The sequence below is a fragment of the Protopterus annectens genome, chromosome 1.part2, assembly GCF_019279795.1.
Source record: "Protopterus annectens isolate FY-2018-M chromosome 1.part2, PAN1.0, whole genome shotgun sequence".
NCBI classification, from domain to species: Eukaryota; Metazoa; Chordata; order Ceratodontiformes; family Protopteridae; genus Protopterus; species Protopterus annectens.
In genome coordinates, this window is record NC_056727.1 from 1,130,122,142 (window position 1) to 1,130,143,414 (window position 21,273).

Consider the following 21,273-nt stretch of genomic DNA (forward strand, 5'->3'; position numbering starts at 1 on the left):
CAGAATTACACCGAGGTCATTGATAGCCATTGGAGGGAGACATTAGATGTCCTCCACAATGTGTTAGCCATGAGCCAGGACCGTGCGGGAAGGATGAGAAGCTGATGCGGATGCATGCCAGCAACAGCATCAGCTGGAAGTCAATGCGGACGGACTACAGATCACAGCCACTCCCGTAGTTGCAGTACCAGCCCCAGCAATGCTGGGGCTGTCCTGTCCATTGACCGTCCTACTAGACCACGTGCATGTGGCACTGGCCTGTCCCAGCAGGGACATGGGTCCAGTCATCATACCTCTGCCTCTGATGATAGCACCCAGTCAGGGTTGGTACCCGATACTGCCCGTAGCACCCCTGCTAGGCACAGGTACTGTGTCTGTGGCTGGAGACAGTGATCTGTATGGCCTAGCAGGTACAGTCTGTGGCTGTCCCACAACCACCCGTATATGGCAGCCACATGGTGGATTTATGTGCATGCAGACACACACACATTTACCATACAACTAGGGCTCACACATACACACACACACATTACTTCAACATTGGCACATGCAGTACTGTTGTCCCTCACACACACACACAAACACACACACACACACACACACACACACACACACACACACACACACACACACATGCCAATTGGATGGGTCAATGTCGGGCTCTGGCAAACCTACAACACACCCTGTGCATATGATGACACCTGTGCCACCTCCTGTCATCTGTTGCATTGATGGTGAATAGGCTAACATGGTGCTGATGCACAGGGTGACATTATAGCAGTGTAGCAATAGTAGCAAGTTGCCAGCAGGAAGGTGTACTGATATCCTTGTAGGTATATCTGAGCAGGCATTATGCATCACAGCTCTGATAGTCATTGTAGCATAGTTTACACCAGTGTTAGGTCTGAGTATGTATTGTCCACCCATGTGCCACTTGGCTGAAGTATACAGTGTTTCCAGCATGTGTTAGTGAGTGGACAGTACATGTGTGCATTACAAATTAGCGGGTGTACATCTCTGAATATGGTGTGTGTGCACAGTCTGCATGTACGTGCATAGTGGACACGTGGGTTGTGCGACATAGCCTGTACTACACATTAACATCTGATGGTATTTTTCAATGGCCAGTTTGCATTCTACTACAGATATGTACTAACATGGGTGCACATGTGTGTATGACATGGGTTGGCACTATGCTGTGGGTGATACCGTTGATATCTGTCAATGATCTGCAGTCTGGCAGTATACATATCCTCAACAGCATGACTATAACCAATCATTAGATGATGTCCTGACAAATGACTTACAGTTGTAGGGAACTCAGTAACAGTTGGATCCTTCCAGTACTATACTATAACAGTAATCAATGGTATTGACCGCCACACATTCCTGGGACCACACCTGTGTGGCATATAACCCTCTTCAGTACATACAAACATACTAGGGATATGTCCATCCACATCTGGAAATGCATGCATTAGCCTACACTGCATTCCCCGGATGGGATGCATATCCTACACAAGGGTATCATGCAGACAGATACCTGTTGTCTAATACATGCTGTATAGCAGTACACCATCTATGGCATAGTCATCCACATTTACTATACATACTATCCCGACAGTACCACATAGGTGGTAGCCCTGAACATGTATGTTGGGTACCAATGTGTACAGACAGACACGTGTTATGTCATCTGTCCCTTGGTATCCACATATCCATAGGTATTGTGGAGTCCCTTGGTATTTCACATAACACATTAGGGGCCTGCATGCATATCCACAGGGCTGGTGCACACCTATAATGACTGTCCATTATTGCCAGTCATTGTGTATGAACATGTCTGACATATACCCCAGCAATTATCCTCACTCGCAGTACTCTATAGTACATGTCATGGGTGTGTGTGGCAGGGATGTCCTTGGCCATGGATCACTACATTGGCCAGTCTTGACGCATATATACATATGTGACCTATGATCTGAGAAGCAGTGGCACAATCTGTCGAAGGTTACAAATGTATTCATGTAATATGCAGGCTTCACACATATGTACTGATTGAGGTCACCTACACAAATCTATTTGACACGCAGATACCCGATGTGTGAAATGCACATACTGTTTGAAACATATGTCATACCATAGTAAAAGCAAAACCCACACTGCATTGACCACCTGTGGCACACACACACACACTCAGTGTTTGTAGGACTCAAACCCCTACCTAATTATGTTATGATACTAGAAAGATACACATTAACATGGCACACTATATGCATTACTGGGTGATTTCTGTTCTCCTTGAATATTTGTGGGATGCTGACATCATCAGACTTTCCGAAGAGGGATGTACCTCTTTTAAAATATGTTTTCCCAGTCTCCAAAAAGGCTACTCCTCTGACAGGAAATTACACACACACAGCATTTGCAGGACTTGGCAAAGAGGTATTCACCACTCCTAATGTATTTCCACAGTCTCCAAAAAGGCCACTCCTCTCAAAAGCAATTTCATACACACACATTTACAGGATTCAAACCCCTACCTATGTTATGACACTAGTGAGATACGCATTAACACGACATGCTATTTGCTTTATTAGGAGCAGTTATTTCCAAAGCTTTATTTGTAGGATGCTGACATCATCACACTTGGCAAAGAGGTATTCACCACTCCTAATGTATTTCCACAGTCTCCAAAAGGGCCACACTTCTCAAAGGCAATCTCCCCCACACACATTCACATGATTCAAACCCCTACCCAACTATGTTATGACACTAGTGAGATACACATTAACACAACACACTATTTGCTTTACTGGGAACAGTCATTTCCAAAGCTCTATTTGTAGGATGCTGACGTCGTCACACTTTGTAAAGAGGTTTTCACCACTCCTAATGTATTTCCACAGTCTCCAAAAAGGCCACACCTCTCAAAGGCAATCGCATACAAACACATTCATATTCAGCATTTGAGGGATTCAAACCCCTACCTAGCTATGTTATGACACTAGTGAGATATGCATGAACACGATGCGCTACTTGCTTTCTTGGGAGCAATCATTTCCAAAGCTCTATTTGTAGGATGCTGACATCATCACACTTGGCAAAGAGGTATTCACCACTCCTAATGTATTTCCACAGTCTCCAAAATGGCCACTCATCTCAGAGGCAATCTCACACACACATTCACACCCAGCATTTGCAGGATTCAAACCCCTACCTAACTATGTTATGACACTAGTGAAATATGCATTAAAAAGATGCACTATTTTTCTTTACTGGGAGCAGTTATTTCCAAAGCTCTATTTGTAGGATGCTGACATCATCATACTTGGCAAAGAGGTATTCACCACTCCTAATGTATTTCCACAGTCTCCAAAAAGGCCACTCCTCTCAAAGGCAATCTCACACACACACACAGCAATTGCAGGATTCGAGCACCTACCTAACTTTGTTATGATATTAGTGAGCTACGCATTAACACGACATGCTAAATTCTTGACTGCGTGGTTTCTATTCACATGCTATATTTGTAGGTTGCTGACATCATCAGACTGGGCTTGGTAATATGTGTGTACTTAGTGTTATGCAATCCCAGGAATGAACCTTGTGGGTCAGCAGGTGTGAACATCTTGAACAGGAATACACAATTCATACCTGGTGTGATCTATCTGTGGACAAATTACCATTCCTTCATATGACAATACATATTCATGCACAGATTGTAGGTTTTGTGGATACAACATGTGTCTGTAATGTTGGTAAAGGGCTATTCAAAGTCTATGTGGGACCTGTGCTGCTCCTGTCAGTGATGTATGTCCTGGGTGGCTGCCTTGCAAGCTATCTAGCAGGTTTGGGGAACATGATGTGCTCATTGACATACCACAGACATTTGGGTTGTGTGTTTGTCGGTTTACAATATCTCTGTTCCTGACTGCAATCATGATGGACTCCATGGACTAGCATTTCAGACTTCATAGGCTTATAGGAATATAGTTCCCATGGTGTGTTGTGCACCAACACTTGTGGGGTGTGCCACATGTTGCTGTAACACATTCAATGGTGTAAGATACTGTAGAGAGTGTGAGGCTCAACAGACTGATCGGGTGCAGTGTCTGTTTGTCCTGTCGTTCATTTATGACACATATGGGGAAACAATGTTATTCACATGATGGGATTCATTTGGCATTGGGAGGACCAGTTTACACATTCTACATGTGATATCTCCTGGTATGATGTTAGGGCCTTTTGTCACTGGGAGGTGGGTATGTATATATGGGCCTGTCTGACAGGATGTTGACATTGTCAGTCAGGTACAGTTGACCCTGACTCAGAACATATATGACTGTACATCGATATTTCTGACATAGCTGAAGGAGGTGTAATGTTTCTGTCTGTACTCCTTTGCAGATTATCTTTCCACAGCAACAACATACCTGAACACTAAAACCCTGTTATACTCTTTTACACACTTGACACACTAGTGATCCTTTGTGATCAGTCGACAGTGTATGTCATCATCATATCCTGGCATGTCCAACGGTCGCTTTCATGTATACTCTCAAGTCCATCTGGTGCATATTGGAATTCTGATGCATTGTTACAACTGCCTTATGTACACAGGTAACACTGTCCTCCTACCAACAAACTCAGATATATGTGAGAGGTGCAACTGTATAGACAGACAGGAGACTGAGCTCTCCCAAGCCATGTCTGGCACAGTCTATCGGGTGGTGAAGGTAACCACACACACCACAAATACAGTTGCACATGCACCTATGACAACAGCAAACCATATACATTGACACACAATGACATACTTGGAGCATCTACATATACTCTGCCTAAGCAGCTGAGACATCCAAAGCAGACACACAAACAACTGCTAACACACAACCATACACACATATCACATAGTTCACAAAGTCATTGTGATACACAGTCACTGCCCTTAGGCCTACACAACACATCTCATACACTTGTATTAGGTGACTGTAATTGTCCGTCACACTGACATCCCACTCACCAGGCTAAACAAGGTGAAGGTCACTTTGTGCTGTGTGCCGGGTGCCAGGATATGCCACATGACACATGCACTGTTGTCAGTCCACTGCAAGTACAAATATGGCTCCATCATTGACCATTCTGGTGTGTAAACCCTCAGACATTCCTCCCTGGACTACATGACAAGAGACATAGAGGAGCTCTCTGATCATGTAGCCCAGGACAGTATGACCCTGACCTTGTGTAGCATCTTACCCTCACCAAGTACTATGTCACAGTATACAGATGAGATGATCACTTTTGACAGTTACCTAACATATTGTTGTCATTCACAGGGGATCCAGTGTCTGTCAGCCTGGGATTACATGCTCAACATGCCATGTACATTCTCTATGGACGCCATGCACCTGTCACCCCTAGGCTTTCACAGACTGCCTTAGGCTCTTGACACACACATAGTGGCTGTTTGAAGCGAGGGTCAGAAGACATAACCACAGCCATAAACGTTACAGGGTACAGGAAACGGAGAGTGATGGTGCTCAACAACTGATGTCTAACCCTCAGAATGCTGGCACTCAGGACTCACATCAGTATGAAATCTGTCCATATATGTGCAGTAACAAACACCTGGTTCAGGCTCACAAAAGCACAGCAGCACTAACAGGTTTTACATCATACCATGGTTTTCAGACACAAGACTCGGAGAGGACAACAACAATAGGGGGGGGTATCCATATACATCATTCATACACACACCTCCAGGTTGGTAGCAGTACACAAAGCATTGGGGAATGTACATGTGCAACTGTGAGTGGGCAAAACTGCATTTCTGTTTGTAGACTGTTACAGACAACACTCCCAAACTTGGCCACTACAGTCGTTATTCCTGAGAACACTGGGGAATGTGAAGGTCTCACCAAACACCATTATATTGTGTGATTTCAAATACACAAACATTGACTGGGTATACTACTCAAGCAGTGACACCCTTGCACAACAGTTGCTAGGATTGTTACACTCAAATGTTATGGCAGACCTGGTCACCACACCCACAGGGGGTTCAACATGTGGGACCTGATCATCACCCACATGGGGACTCTATGTTTCACAACAGAGGTATACCTGTAATTGTTAAGGTCAGAACATACATTCGTCTCACTAGACATACATATCACACACACACACACATCCTATGTGATCTCAGTGACATACTTCTCATGTGCAAACATCACACTTGTACAAACTGAGGTGGCATCCCTCAATGACCCTGGGACGGTGTTAACTATGGCTCAGACCACTTCATACTTTACAAGCACATTCTATGGACAACTACTGGAATGCATGGTTCATGCTATCCCAGATAACTACAAGACTCACTCCTCCAAAGGCAGGGGACCTGTTTACTGGACCACGGCCATTACTGAGCTATACAGGGGCAGGAGGAGGCTACTACATTATAGAGCACAATCACAATCAGGAAGGCATCTCTGATCAGTACTATGGTATAGCTACGATCACTTGTTGATTCATCTAAGGCCCACTTCTAACGGACACTTGCAACAGACACTATGGACAATCACAAGGCCTCATTTAGTTATGTCAGGGACCTGGGTGGGAACTCACAGATATCCTGTGTGTTACTGCATAATTACAAATGATACAGTGAACCCACTGACATTGCGAACATCCTGGACAACAGGTTCAGTGGGAATGTTCCCCACCATCCCCCCTGCAATGCACATGTCCATCACAACAGGGTGTAGCCTCCCTGATATCACAGATGAACATGTGTGTGCTGCCCTCTCCATAGCAGACAACAGAGCATCAGTGGGAGCAGATTGTGTCCCAGACTGTGGCATACATGAGATTCATGACAAACTTCACACTCACATTATGTCACTGTTCAATATCACAGTTACTACAGGATGTGTACCCATGGAAGGGCATACAGCTACGGTGTGCCCACTCCACAGTGCTGGTGCCACAAGGGACCCTGGACATTATCACAATATATGCCTAACTATCCTGGTCTGCTATGCTATGGAGTGTATCATCATGGAACACTTACACATACACATTGTGAACCTACAGACACTGGATCCTACACAATTTGGTGTTGTTGTGGGCATATCTTGCCTCTTGCAGATGTTTGATGTCTTTAAACAGTTAACAGGTCCATAGACATACACAGGGTTGCCCACACAGCCTACCTGGAGCTCACGCACTACTTCTACACAATACCCCACTTAGCCTTTACACATTAGATCACCGGATTCAATATCTACACATATGTCACAATATGGATTTCTAACTGGATCATGGATAGCGCACACATGGTCAGTATTGCAGGTGCGATGTCTGACTATACACCAGTTACATTTGGCATCCCACAGGACTCAGTCCTGGGACCTCTCTTGTTCTGTATATATTTCTGATACATACTGGCTAACACAGGAGGAATATGGATGACCATGTTTGCAGATGACTGCAAACTGTGTGCCATAATTGACTCCATAGCTGACACAAGCATCCTCTGAAAGGGTCTCACAGAGATGGATGACTGCTGCCAGAGCCATGGCCTACAGCAACCTTCCTTTGGATGCATAGTCATCACCTTTGGTAGTAACATCGTGCACACACATTACCACATAGGTGACAATACATCACGTACAGTGTGTGTGATTTCTGATTTGAGGACATGAATACTTAGTACTCTCGCCTTTGACATTCACGTTGCCAATGTTGTTGGACACACCTTCTATTTAGCCAACCTTATCCCATACAGTTTTACATCCAGATCAGGTGGGGTCATTGTGACCCTATAGTCATCAAGAACATGCTTAGATACAATGCCCCATTTTGGATGTACCTTACCCAACACCTGCAGCAACTGGAATGTACACAGATTTACATAACCAAGTGGATCTAGGGACTCACACAGATGGTATGCACAGTTTGGCTATGGTGACCCCAGCTTTTCTCAGTTGCTTACTGCCTGCTTGGATGCAGTCTGTGCCTTTTGTTTGAAACCATGTCCATCACAGCATTGATGGACAGGCTCCACATGAGGAGATCAATGTCCCTTACAGCTACATGCTCCAGGGACAGGTTCATGAGCAATGATGTTAATAGGACATGCTGGAGGGGCATATTACCATCACAGAGGCCCCACTCACTCGGGAATGTGATCACAATCCCACATATGCACAGACCCATGCTGACCACATACAGGTGACATCTTCACAGGTGGATGGGTGATTGTATGTTTAGCCCTGGGATGTTATGCTTCCTTGCTAGACAGAGGCAGAATGTAATGAACATATGTGAGATATCTTGTGTGACCTACTATTAACAGGAACAGTCTACTGATCTAGCGTGGTTGCAGAATACAAATACAAACACACTGTGGCTAGGCTTCTACATACCCTAGGGCAGATAGCCTAGTGTCAACCTCTGGACCTATGCTAATGTTCGGGATGCACATTGATCAGTGATGGTACTGATTGCAGGTTTTGTTTTTCTTTGCTTTACCACTTCCTATGAACAACCTAGGTTTCTGCATAACATGTTTGATTGTGACAGGATTTCACTATATTATGTAGTGTCTGTTGTGATATCACTGTGTGCACATCGTGGATTGGTAAATAGTGCGAGGTTCCTGGGTTGACACATGCAACTGATTTATATGTGTGGCCCACTGCTGTACTCAAACTTGCCCTAAGTGTGTGAGCACGCCCGGTTCAGATTTTCAGTGTTTTGTTGCCTGACATTTGTCTCATAGTTTCAAGTGTGTGAGCATGCCCAGTGTGACCTTGCAGTATGTTGCTGCCTGAGGTCCACTACATTTGTTGATGTGTGTGAACATTACCAATATTAACATTTATGCTATATGTGTGTTGAATATCAGGTTCTATTATTACTGCAGGCCTCACCTTTGTGTCTTAACTCAACAGGGATTATACTATACCTGCAAGGTTTCCATGAGATACTTAGCATTGACTTATCAACATTTTTTCATACAAACTAACCATTGATATACTATCACGGTTTAGTGGTTCTGTACTGTGACTATAGTGCACTGTATCCTGGGTTCGAGGACTGTCACTGCTTCATATTTTCATACATGCCAGAACAGACTGCTTCAAGACAAGTGAAGCAAATATGAACTGGTTAACCTGCTTTTGATGACCTATACCCACACTTGACCAGACTTGCACAACATTGCTCAATGTTGCCCAGCATTGCTGGACAGCGCACATTATTGCTGAACATTGCCTGTAGTTGTGCTACTTAGTGTGTGCAATTTTGTTTACATATACTAAATAGTGGTGAGAGCTGTTTAGCAGTGCTTTATATTGCTTAACACATAGCAATCATATCGCAGGTGGTGCTGCAGAGCTGCCTATGTCAGATGCACATTTTACACTCCCTATACATGTTTGTTAACAGGTAGTATCAAGTTAGGCATTGCTTTTACTATATGTGCGAGTCAGAGAGAGGTATAATTTCCAGGGTTCCTACTGAGCCAGTGTATATGCTATGCATTGCCTCTTTGCCAAGGCCAAAGCATACTGGGCATGCCTCCTTCTGCCTACTGGGGCAGGCTCAGGTTGTTCCTCCTCTGAGTCACGCTCTGCCTGTGATGGCCTTGGCAATGGTGGAGGGCTGTTGTGCCCAGCCCTATGCTACTCCTGCTGCAGCTGTTTTCGCAGGATCATATTGTGTAGCATAGCACATACCATGACAATTTGGGTACATGTAGTTGGTGAGTACTGCAAGGCTTCACCAGATGTGTCCAGGCACCAGAACCTTGACTTGAGCAGCCCAAACACATGCTCGATTACATTTCGTGTTTGCGCATGTGCCTCATTATGGCATTCCTGTTCAGGTGTGTGTGCATTTCTGATGGGTGTCATCAGCCACGGCTCGAGTGCATATCCAGCATCCCCCACTAGGTGACCATGAGGGATGTCCCCATTAACAAATGTCTGGTACAGCTGTGTCAGATGCCAGATATGGGAGGCATGGTAGCTTCCAGGGCAGCCGGCACACACATTCATTATTATGCCCTGGGCATCACACACGACCTGGCAGTTGATGGAGGGGTAACCCTTGCGGTTATAGTAGACACTACCCCGCTCATCGGCTGGTGCTTTGATGCAAATGTGTGTGCAGTCTATTGCACCCACTACCTCAGTGTATTCCACTATTTTCTGGAAGAGACGCATATTGCTGGCCAATACCTCACAGGAATTGGGGAAATATACATGATACCACAGAAAATGTATCACCAAACACAAACCACGTCCCGGCACTATTAAGGCTGTCCTTTGTCTCTCCCTTAGTCTGCTGAACCTCCGTAGTGTTTTAACCAGCATAAACCACGAATAACGAGTAGTTAAAAACTGATTTCTTTATTATAAACAACCAAAACAAGTTTAAAAACTCCTCAGATTTAGCGCTTTCATCTCCCACAACGGAGACTTCCTCAGAATCCACTTAAAAACTGATCCAAACATTCCTTTTATATTGTACATTGATTCCCAACAGTAGTTAATTAATTAATTGCTTTGCAGTTAGACTTGAATTTAAAAGGGCATCACTTCTTAATGTTAAAACATATAAAGTTAGATAAGATGAAAAATCAAAATATTGCTTTCATTAAAAGTACTGACTGAATCATAAAGTGCATAATTAGTGCATAAAAAGTAAGATCATTTGATAAATAAATAAATAAATAATTAAATAAATAAATAAAGTATCTTGATGCTGATCAAAGAACATATACTACACAATACCTAAAAAATGCTGACAATAATGATAACACATGTATTAATATACAATTATACAAATAGTTAATTAAATAAATAATATTATAAATATATATATATATATCTTAAATATGAATAAATATAAATATAAATAATATGAAATTAATATGGTGTTAATTTAATACTGTGATTTAGTTAATACTTTTTTGAAATTAATTATGTATAAAAAAATCCAATAAATAATCCTATCTTGAATTGTTTAAAAACTTCTAATGTACACTACCAATAGGACATTCACCATATTTAAAGAACATTCCAAAGACCCACTTTAAAAAAACATTTCATAATCCATTTCTCAAATTCATTTTAAGGGAACATTTCAATAACCATTTCAAAGCCATATTCAAAACACATGTCCCAAAGCATTTAAAAGAACACTTCAGAAACACACACATTTTAAGAAAACATTTAAAAACATTTATAAACATTTGTAAACATTTAGGAACATTTAACAATATTTAAAAGTATTTAAAAGTATTTAAAAACCTTTTAATGAACTTAAATGGGAATACTTTTTATACCATTTTAATTTTTGGGTCGTTGGCTAAAATTTTCAGTGCAGGGGTGATAGATATGTGGTCATTCAGACCCCAAATACCACAGGCATCAAGTCTGAGTTGCCATATCATCTCCCTGTATTCCACTTTGGTTTCCCAATCACCCCCTCGTTCCATACATTCTACTACTTCCAATACCCAAAATTTATAATCTGCTTTTTGACATTCTATTGCATGACGATACAGAGCATTATTATCATTATGCCTATTTATGTCTCTTATGTGCTCATATATTCTATTTTTGAGCTGCCTTTCAGTTTTCCCAACATAATATTTTTGACATGCTTTACACTTTACTAAATATACAACACCTTTGGAATAACAGGTGCTGTATTTTTTGGCTTTTAGAGTCAAGTGTAAATTGGGTAGTGTTAGTTCCTTTGTATCTGCAATGTATGGACATTGTGCACATCGGCCACACTTAAAAGTCCCATATTTTTTACTAGTCCCTTCCTTCTCTATTTTCTTTCTCTCTAAAGTGTTCTTTATGTTCATGTTTCTTCTGAAACTGAGTTTAAGCTCACTCTTAAAAACATCAGTTTTTACTGCCATATTTTTGAACATGTTCCAAACTTCATAGATACTCTTCTTCAACCACCCTATATCTTTGTAATAGGTAATAGTAAGATATGGTGTGAAATTATTGCTGATCCCATTGTTTTCATCACTACCATCCATGTTAAAATTAATGGTGTTGACGTTATTGTTATTATTGTGTGTCTCATTATCACCTATAATATTGACCCTCTTACATATCAGAGGTTTGTATCTGGTCCGCCTGCCCTCTACATATTCTTTTATAGGTATTATGATATCTTTAGGATAACCTCTTTCAATAAACATCGTCTCCACATATTTCATTTCATTCAAAAAATCTTCTTCCTCTGATATCATCCTCGCCATCCTAATCATTTGTCCCTTGACCACATTTTTCTTTAGTTGATATGGGTGGTCACTACAGTAATGGAAGTAGGAATTGGAAAAATGTTCCTTCCTAAATACATTTGATCTGTAACATTTTCTTGTTTTATCTTTACTCAACTTAATGTCTAGGAAGTGTATTTCATCTTTTTCTATTTGATGCACAAAACTCAAAAAAGATGTAGTGTGATTAATATACTTTAAAAAATCCATTATATTCTCCCTACTTCCATTCCATAAAATAAAGATATCGTCCAGGAACCTAAAATACTTGACAATGTATTGATTGCACCCAGATTTAAAAACATATTGTTTTTCCCAGTGTAGCATAATTATATTAGCGTAAACTGGTGCGCAGGCAGACCCCATCGCTACCCCTTCTTTCTGATGGTAGTAGTCTCCTTCAAAATATACAAAATTATATTTTAACACTAATTCCATACATTCTAGGACCATTCTGTATTGAATGGGTGTAAGAAATTTCATCTCTGTAAGCACCTCTTCAAACCATTCCATACCAATGGTTTGTGGAATAACGGAAAATAAATCTTTAACATCTACTGTTATAAAATACGTTTCATCACTGTAGGCACTTTCATTAATTTTGGTCAAAAAATCCCATGAATCTTTGATTATATGTTCATATCTATCATAAAATTCCTTGGTCATAGTGTCTACATAAATTGCCATGGTCTGAGTTTTTGATCCTTGCGAGGCCACTATTGGTCTCATGGGGGGATCCACCACTGACTTGTGTATCTTCGGTATACCAAAAATAGCTGGTATAACTGGTTTTGGTACTGTCAAAAACTTGTGTAACTCGAGATCTATCATGCCACAGAACAAATTGTCATCTAAAATTAAATCTATCTTCCTGTACAGTATGTTTATCTCGTTTTTAGTCACCAAACAGTACTGGTGGTCTTTATCCAAAATATCTTTCATTCTCTTGGTATAGTCCCATTTGTCCATGATGACTATACCTCCCCCCTTATCTGGCTTCATCACTCGTATTTTATTGTTGTTACTTAAATCATGTAATAATTTCATTTCCTTTTTGTCCAAATTACTTTGCACCCTATTTCTTACTTTATGTTCATCCCGAATTTTGTTAATTACACATCTTTCAAAGTTCAGAATTTCATGCTGTAAGGGTGGGTTGTATATGCTACGCCTAGCTAAAGGGTTCATCTTATTATGTTCAGTTCTATCATTGAATATGTGCCTAAAATTAAGTTTGCGTGTAAATAGTTTAATGAAATACACTTCCTAGACATTAAGTTGAGTAAAGATAAAACAAGAAAATGTTACAGATCAAATGTATTTAGGAAGGAACATTTTTCCAATTCCTACCTCCATTACTGTAGTGACCACCCATATCAACTAAAGAAAAATGTGGTCAAGGGACAAATGATTAGGATGGCGAGGATGATATCAGAGGAAGAAGATTTTTTGAATGAAATGAAATATGTGGAGACAATGTTTATTGAAAGAGGTTATCCTAAAGATATCATAATACCTATAAAAGAATATGTAACGCAGGGCAGGCGGACCAGATACAAACCTCTGATATGTAAGAGGGTCAATATTATAGGTGATAATGAGACACACAATAATAACAATAACATCAACACCATTAATTTTAACATGGATGGTAGTGATGAAAACAATGGGATCAGCAATAATTTCACACCATATCTTACTATTACCTATTACAAAGATATAGGGTGGTTGAAGAAGAGTATCTATGAAGTTTGGAACATGTTCAAAAATATGGCAGTAAAAACTGATGTTTTTAAGAGTGAGCTTAAACTCAGTTTCAGAAGAAACATGAACATAAAGAACACTTTAGAGAGAAAGAAAATAGAGAAGGAAGGGACTAGTAAAAAATATGGGACTTTTAAGTGTGGTCGATGTGCACAATGTCCATACATTGCAGATACAAAGGAACTAACACTACCCAATTTACACTTGACTCTAAAGCCAAAAAATACAGCACCTGTTATTCCAAAGGTGTTGTATATTTAGTAAAGTGTAAAGCATGTCAAAAATATTATGTTGGGAAAACTGAAAGGCAGCTCAAAAATAGAATATATGAGCACATAAGAGACATAAATAGGCATAATGATAATAATGCTCTGTATCGTCATGCAATAGAATGTCAAAAAGCAGATTATAAATTTTGGGTATTGGAAGTAGTAGAATGTATGGAACGAGGGGGTGATTGGGAAACCAAAGTGGAATACAGGGAGATGATATGGCAACTCAGACTTGATGCCTGTGGTATTTGGGGTCTGAATGACCACATATCTATCACCCCTGCACTGAAAATTTTAGCCAACGACCCAAAAATTAAAATGGTATAAAAAGTATTCCCATTTAAGTTCATTAAAAGGTTTTTAAATACTTTTAAATACTTTTAAATACTGTTAAATGTTCCTAAATGTTTATAAATGTTTTTAAATGTTTTTTAAATGTTTTCTTAAAATGTGTGTGTTTCTGAAGTGTTCTTTTAAATGCCTTGGGACATGTGTTTTTGAATATGGCTTTGAAATGGTTATAGAAATGTTTCCTTAAAATGAATTTGAGAAATGGATTATGAAATGTTTTTTTAAAGTGGGTCTTTGGAATGTTCTTTAAATATGGTGAATGTCCTATTGGTAGTGTACATTAGAAGTTTTTAAACAATTCAAGATAGGATTATTTATTGGATTTTTTTATACATAATTAATTTCAAAAAAGTATTAACTAAATCACAGTATTAAATTAACACCATATTAATTTCATATTATTTATATTTATATTTATTCATATTTAAGATATATATATATATTTATAATATTATTTATTTAATTAACTATTTGTATAATTGTATATTAATACATGTGTTATCATTGTCAGCATTTTTTAGGTATTGTGTAGTATATGTTCTTTGATCAGCATCAAGATACTTTATTTATTTATTTATTTACTTATTTATTTATTTATTTATCAAATGATCTTACTTTTTATGCACTAATTATGCACTTTATGATTCAGTCAGTACTTTTAATGAAAGCAATATTTTGATTTTTCATCTTATCTAACTTTATATGTTTTAACATTAAGAAGTGATGCCCTTTTAAATTCAAGTCTAACTGCAAAGCAATTAATTAATTAACTACTGTTGGGAATCAATGTACAATATAAAAGGAATGTTTGGATCAGTTTTTAAGTGGATTCTGAGGAAGTCTCCGTTGTGGGAGATGAAAGCGCTAAATCTGAGGAGTTTTTAAACTTGTTTTGGTTGTTTATAATAAAGAAATCAGTTTTTAACTACTCGTTATTCGTGGTTTATGCTGGTTAAAACACTACGGAGGTTCAGCAGACTAAGGGAGAGACAAAGGACAGCCTTAATAGTGCCGGGACGTGGTTTGTGTTTGGAAATATACATGATCACCGGCATGTGCTGCCATGGCATTCAGGAACTGGTGCAGTACCCTAGATGCTGATGCCTATGATATCCCCATCATATCACCAGTTGGTCTCTGGAAGGTACCTGCTGCTAATATTCTTAGGCCAACAGATACCTTGGTTTCCACTGGGATGGGTTCCCCTCTGTTGGTTTTGTGTGTGAGGCATGGCCTGCACAGCTGAACAATTTGCTGCATGATGTCTCTGTCCACTCTATAGCGCTCCATTATCTCCAGCTCATGTAGCCCCTGGTAGGTTACCCTAGGCCTGTACACTCTTCTCTGTCTCCTCACTGTGGGTTGCTCAGCAGCATTTGCACTGTCACCACCCTCAGCATGTTGCATATGTCGCCTTATGACAGCAATGGCAGTCCCTAACATTTCTTTGTCTCAGTAAGGCTTTTTCAGTTTTCACTTCTATTAGCTTACTGCAGTGTTGCAGTGTGTCTGAGAAAACATACTGGAATGTTTTTTGCTGTGTTTTAAGTGCTGGGCTGGGCTAGTGTACAGCCTGTGTAATTGCCTGATTCTGATTGTTTTCACCTACTAGCTCTGCTAATACTCCCTGGTTAACTTCCTACTATTTGTTATGCTTTCTTTTCCCTTTCTGTTTCCTCAGGGGGCAGCACCACGCAAACAAGCGCAAACATGCGCACACCAGCTCACACGCACGCACACATGCTTACACGGTCTAATACTTGCTTATTCTTGTTAAAACGTGCACACACCGGCGCAAACACTCTTACAACTGTTTACACAGCCTTACATATGCTTACTCAAGCCTACACACGCGCACATACGCTGACACGCACACACACTGTCTTACTTGGGTTTACTGACGCGCACACGCGTGCATGCACGCTCAGCAAGGAACTTTGGTGTTATCCACAGCATATACCTTCAATTTCTTGACTTTACCTGGCCTACCTATTGACACATCTCTTTCACTATTATGTAAATGTCAGCTGACACATGTCACTCTGCTCCATTGAGCTACACTCCTTTCATACATACCCCCCTCATGATGTCACCTATCTTCTACTCTGTTACTCCCCTTATCCTACTCCTACACTCCAGTGACTGTGCTCATTTGCTATGTAAACTTGCGATTCACTATCATAACTCTCATTTGCATAGGATTGCCTACTAATGCTTAGTTACATCTCTTAGACTGAGCTTCTCCCCCTTAGCAACCTCTACTCAGTGGCCATGTTGTCTTCAGCCTGCCATTCCCTTGCATTGTAAATTCATATTAGCTATGGAATCCACATTTGTGGATCTTAATTATTGATTTTCTGCTTTTTAGGGTGCAGTGTGTTTGCGCACCGCTGTGCTATGGATAAACCCCGAAAATCGGGATTAAAAAATAAATGTTATTTTATTTTTAATTTGCATCACTTCCCATTGCCAATGGCCATATTTTTGGCCATTGGCATGCTTCCTCCTGTGAATGCATGCTTTTTTTCCAGCTGACAAGTCTCTGTTTTGCTATTTGCAGAACCGTACTCAGTTATCAACTGAGTACATTTCTGCAAATAACACTACTCCTACTCAGACAGGTACGGGTTTCCTGCATCACGATTTTACCTCATTTGCATGGCTTTCACCTGCAATTGAGGTAATTTGCATATCCCAGCCCTGTCCGTGTAGGACTAGTTTGGAGGGCTCAGTTGCACACCCCTGCCAGCTGTTCCTGGATCGCTCGGCGGACATGTTGGCTTGCTGGAGTCTTACTCTACTTTTAGACTCCGTGCAAGCCTTCATGAATCTGGCCCCATATTGTATCATTTGAATTTAGTTTGGTATTTTATTTTCTGTCTTTTATGCTGCAGAAGAAAAGGTATCTGGGTATTATCTACTAAGGTATGCTGCTAGTTTTAATAAGTAATGTGAATGACGAAAGAGACATAGCGATCAACCATTTTGTGCTATGTTCTAAGAATGCAGCTTATATTTAAAATCCAATCAATTTGTATTGTATATCTATGTATGTATGTATGTATAAATATATATATATATATATATATATATATATATATATATATATATATATATATATATATATATATATATATATATATATATATATACATATTTAAACGTGTGTGTGTGTCTGTGTGTGAAAGAGCCAATTGTATGGCTGAACATTTCCCTTCATATTATGATGTTATATTCTGAAACATAGGTAGGAATTGAAAGTATGCAAGAATCTCACATATAAATTTGTATTGTATAATGTCAAATGTTTTCTCTGTGCCTACACATAACACAATTTGCTATATAAACTTGTTTCATTGCAAATCTGACTTTCCTGATATCAAGATACTTTGTCTGTTTTTGCAAAAGTGTGAACTTTTCTAAATATATGAGGTAATTTAAGAGAGCTTGTCTGTTGGCAATAATGGACATTTCATTTGGGCCAGTTTAGGAACTTATATCAGCCTGCATAGACAACAATGTTCAGTCTGATTCATGTTTCAAGACAAAAATGGTATAGGCAAATATACAGGATAAGGAAATGTTTTCTTTCTTCATTTTTATTGAACGTGACAGACATAATATGCAGACTTCTGCTTGACTCTTCCTTGTAGATTTCACAATGGAGACCATCTGAGCCAGATTTTTGATAAAGAGTAGATGAATAGCTTATTTTTTTTCTTGCTGTGCTTCTGAGAGGCATTGGCCATGAACACAACTTAAAGAGGTTTTAGTGTTAGTATGGATGATTTATGTAGCTTTGAGAGATATTAATATTATGAGAATGTATATATGATATGGCTGATTTATATAATGACCTATAATGTTCTTTAAAACGCATTTGTATTTTGTTTGTAGAAGTGTCTATGGGAAAAATATTCCATTGAAGGCAGATGTGTCCATGATCACAACATTATAGTTTATTTGCAGTTGAAAACACTACTCAAATGGAATGACAGCAGTCTGTAGATTTATAGGCATAGGGGTGTATGAAAAGCCACCTTGATTTCTGTCCTGCATCAAAAGTAGCTTCATCCATAGCCCACTATGGGTCAATGTCCTTCAGGTAGCCAGTGCAGTTAGGAAACTACTTTGTGCATTGTCATGAACTTTTTTGCACATACACATCTGCTGTTATACGTGTACAATCACAGTTAAAGTGAGTGGCTTTGGATAGTTGAGAGGAAAGTATGGAAATAATTGGATTTAACCAGGATTCCTTAACTGAAACAAATAATATGTTGAGAAACCAAATCCTTGCATGTAGCCAAAGGACTTTAATTATGATAATGTGGGTATTTGGTAATCTATTTTTTACACTTTTTAAATGTATGTCTTTCTATGGGAGTCCTGACCTAAATTAGCCTTAATGTCTCCACAAGACAAGAAAACAAAATTCAACATCTTATCCTGAAAATTAATCACTTTGTTATGAGGAGCAATGACTCTGTTTTCTACTGTTAGCTTATTCAGCACTTTTCAGCTTTGTGAAGAGTAAAGAGATAATGATTGTAAGATTCATTGAGTGCCATTGTAGAGATTAATATAAGGCATTTAAAGAGATTTTATTCCTAGTGAAGGGAGCTCATAGGGGCTGAACATATGTATGTGCTTGTTTTTTAAAACAAAATCAACATTTGTGTCTCTCAGAGCATGTCAGCCAGCAGTGGTGGGGGGCTATGAGGAGGCTGAGTGAGATCTGAGGGAGTGAGTGGTAGCCCAACTGAAAAAAAAACAAGGAAGCCTTTTTTACAGGCAGCAGATCCATCTAGGACTATTAGGACAGGAACATGCAGTATAGGATGAGGGTGCTGAGTAGATTTCTTTGCAGATTGCATGAAGAAATGATTTTGGGAAAGCCAGCAATACTAATGCAAAGTGCAAGAATATGATACGATATGCACAACAGACAATAGTTGCTATATTAAGTATGAGACAAATAATGAACTTCAAATTTGCTGAGCTTTAGAAAGTATCATTAGCATCAGGTCAGCAAAGCAAGACAGCTTTCTGAACAGCATTAAAGAATGAATAATCATTCAGAGGTCTAGTTAAAGTAATAAACCTGGTGAACAAAGGACATGTAAAAAATGACTTACTACAAAAGCTTGACTGGCAGTTGACTCAGGAGGTTGAGAGTGTGAGCTGTAGTTCCTGTGGTATAGGTTTTGATTCTTGCAACTCTCATTTATCTACTGTGTGACTTTCAGCAAGTCACTTAAACATCGCTCCCAGGCCACCCCTGAAAAGAGACTACATGCCCAGTCAGCCTACCTGGTTTAGAAACAGATATTATTAACTGTCACTCCATGTACCTTTTTGTCATATTTCAGAAAAATTCGCATGGCATGCTCACAGTAACACACATTCATGCCCTGAAAAACATAAGCTATCATATCAGTTGCCAAATTAACAGTCCATTACCTTGCAGCAGCCATATCAGGATATGTGCAGTTGGCAATCCAAAATCATGTAATATACATACTACGTATAGCACCTGTTTTGGAACTTTGACTCAGTTAACCTACCTAAGCATTTAGAAATATCTTGGGAATCCTCTGATAATATATTACGTAGATTCACCAAATTATGTATTTTCTTGGTAATAGATATGGCAACTAGAACTCCCTTGTACCTTATTATACCTCTGGGATTAATACATTCTTATGATATATTTTCTAAATTAGAGTCTAGATTCTATATCAGAATGTCAGATAGTATAAAAGTGTTAGCGACCCATCTAGAACAAGTGGTTCAATCCAGAGATGGTCTAAATATGATTATTTCAACATGTCATCAAATGGTACACTAAGGGAGTAATATGACAATAGGTGGTTCAGTTTAAATTATTTTAAAGAACAGTATTCAGGAACTGCAGCATAAGTAATTCAACCTGCATAAAGTTTGATGCACCGTTGTTCATATTATTGTCACATTTGAACAATTAGAAATGACAAAAAGAAATGTTCAAAAATAAAAGGAAAGAAAAGAATAAGAAAGGAAATGAAAAATAAGTTAATTTCTTAGTTTGCAAGACAGCTGAGCAAAGCAGTTATGTAGTAGCTGAGTTTTGTACAGTATGTATAGGACAGGCTAATTCACGTAGAACCATTCACATGTCTTGAGTATGATTGTAGTAGGTCTAACTTTATTTAATTAATATAATTTTGCCAGGAGTCACAATGCAGCAAACACAAGCTAAAACAGCTCAGATTACATGTATTGTTTCTGCTTCATTTAAAGTCATCCAGACATTTTCATTAACCATGTGTGACTCTTGGATACACTGATAGAGTATAATACATTAGCTCTAACTAGTCTGTGTCCAACAACTATCCACACCAATTAAATGCTCAAGTAGTTTGGTGCAAGAGAAAATAAATGAGATTATATAAATTACCCTCACTGCGTGCTTAAAACAGTGATAGTACAGATCTTCAGTGTGGGCATTTGAGATGTGTAGCTAAAGCAGGTTGTCAGACTGTTGATTTCTTGTCATCATAACAGATAAGTGAAGAGATGGGATGAGGT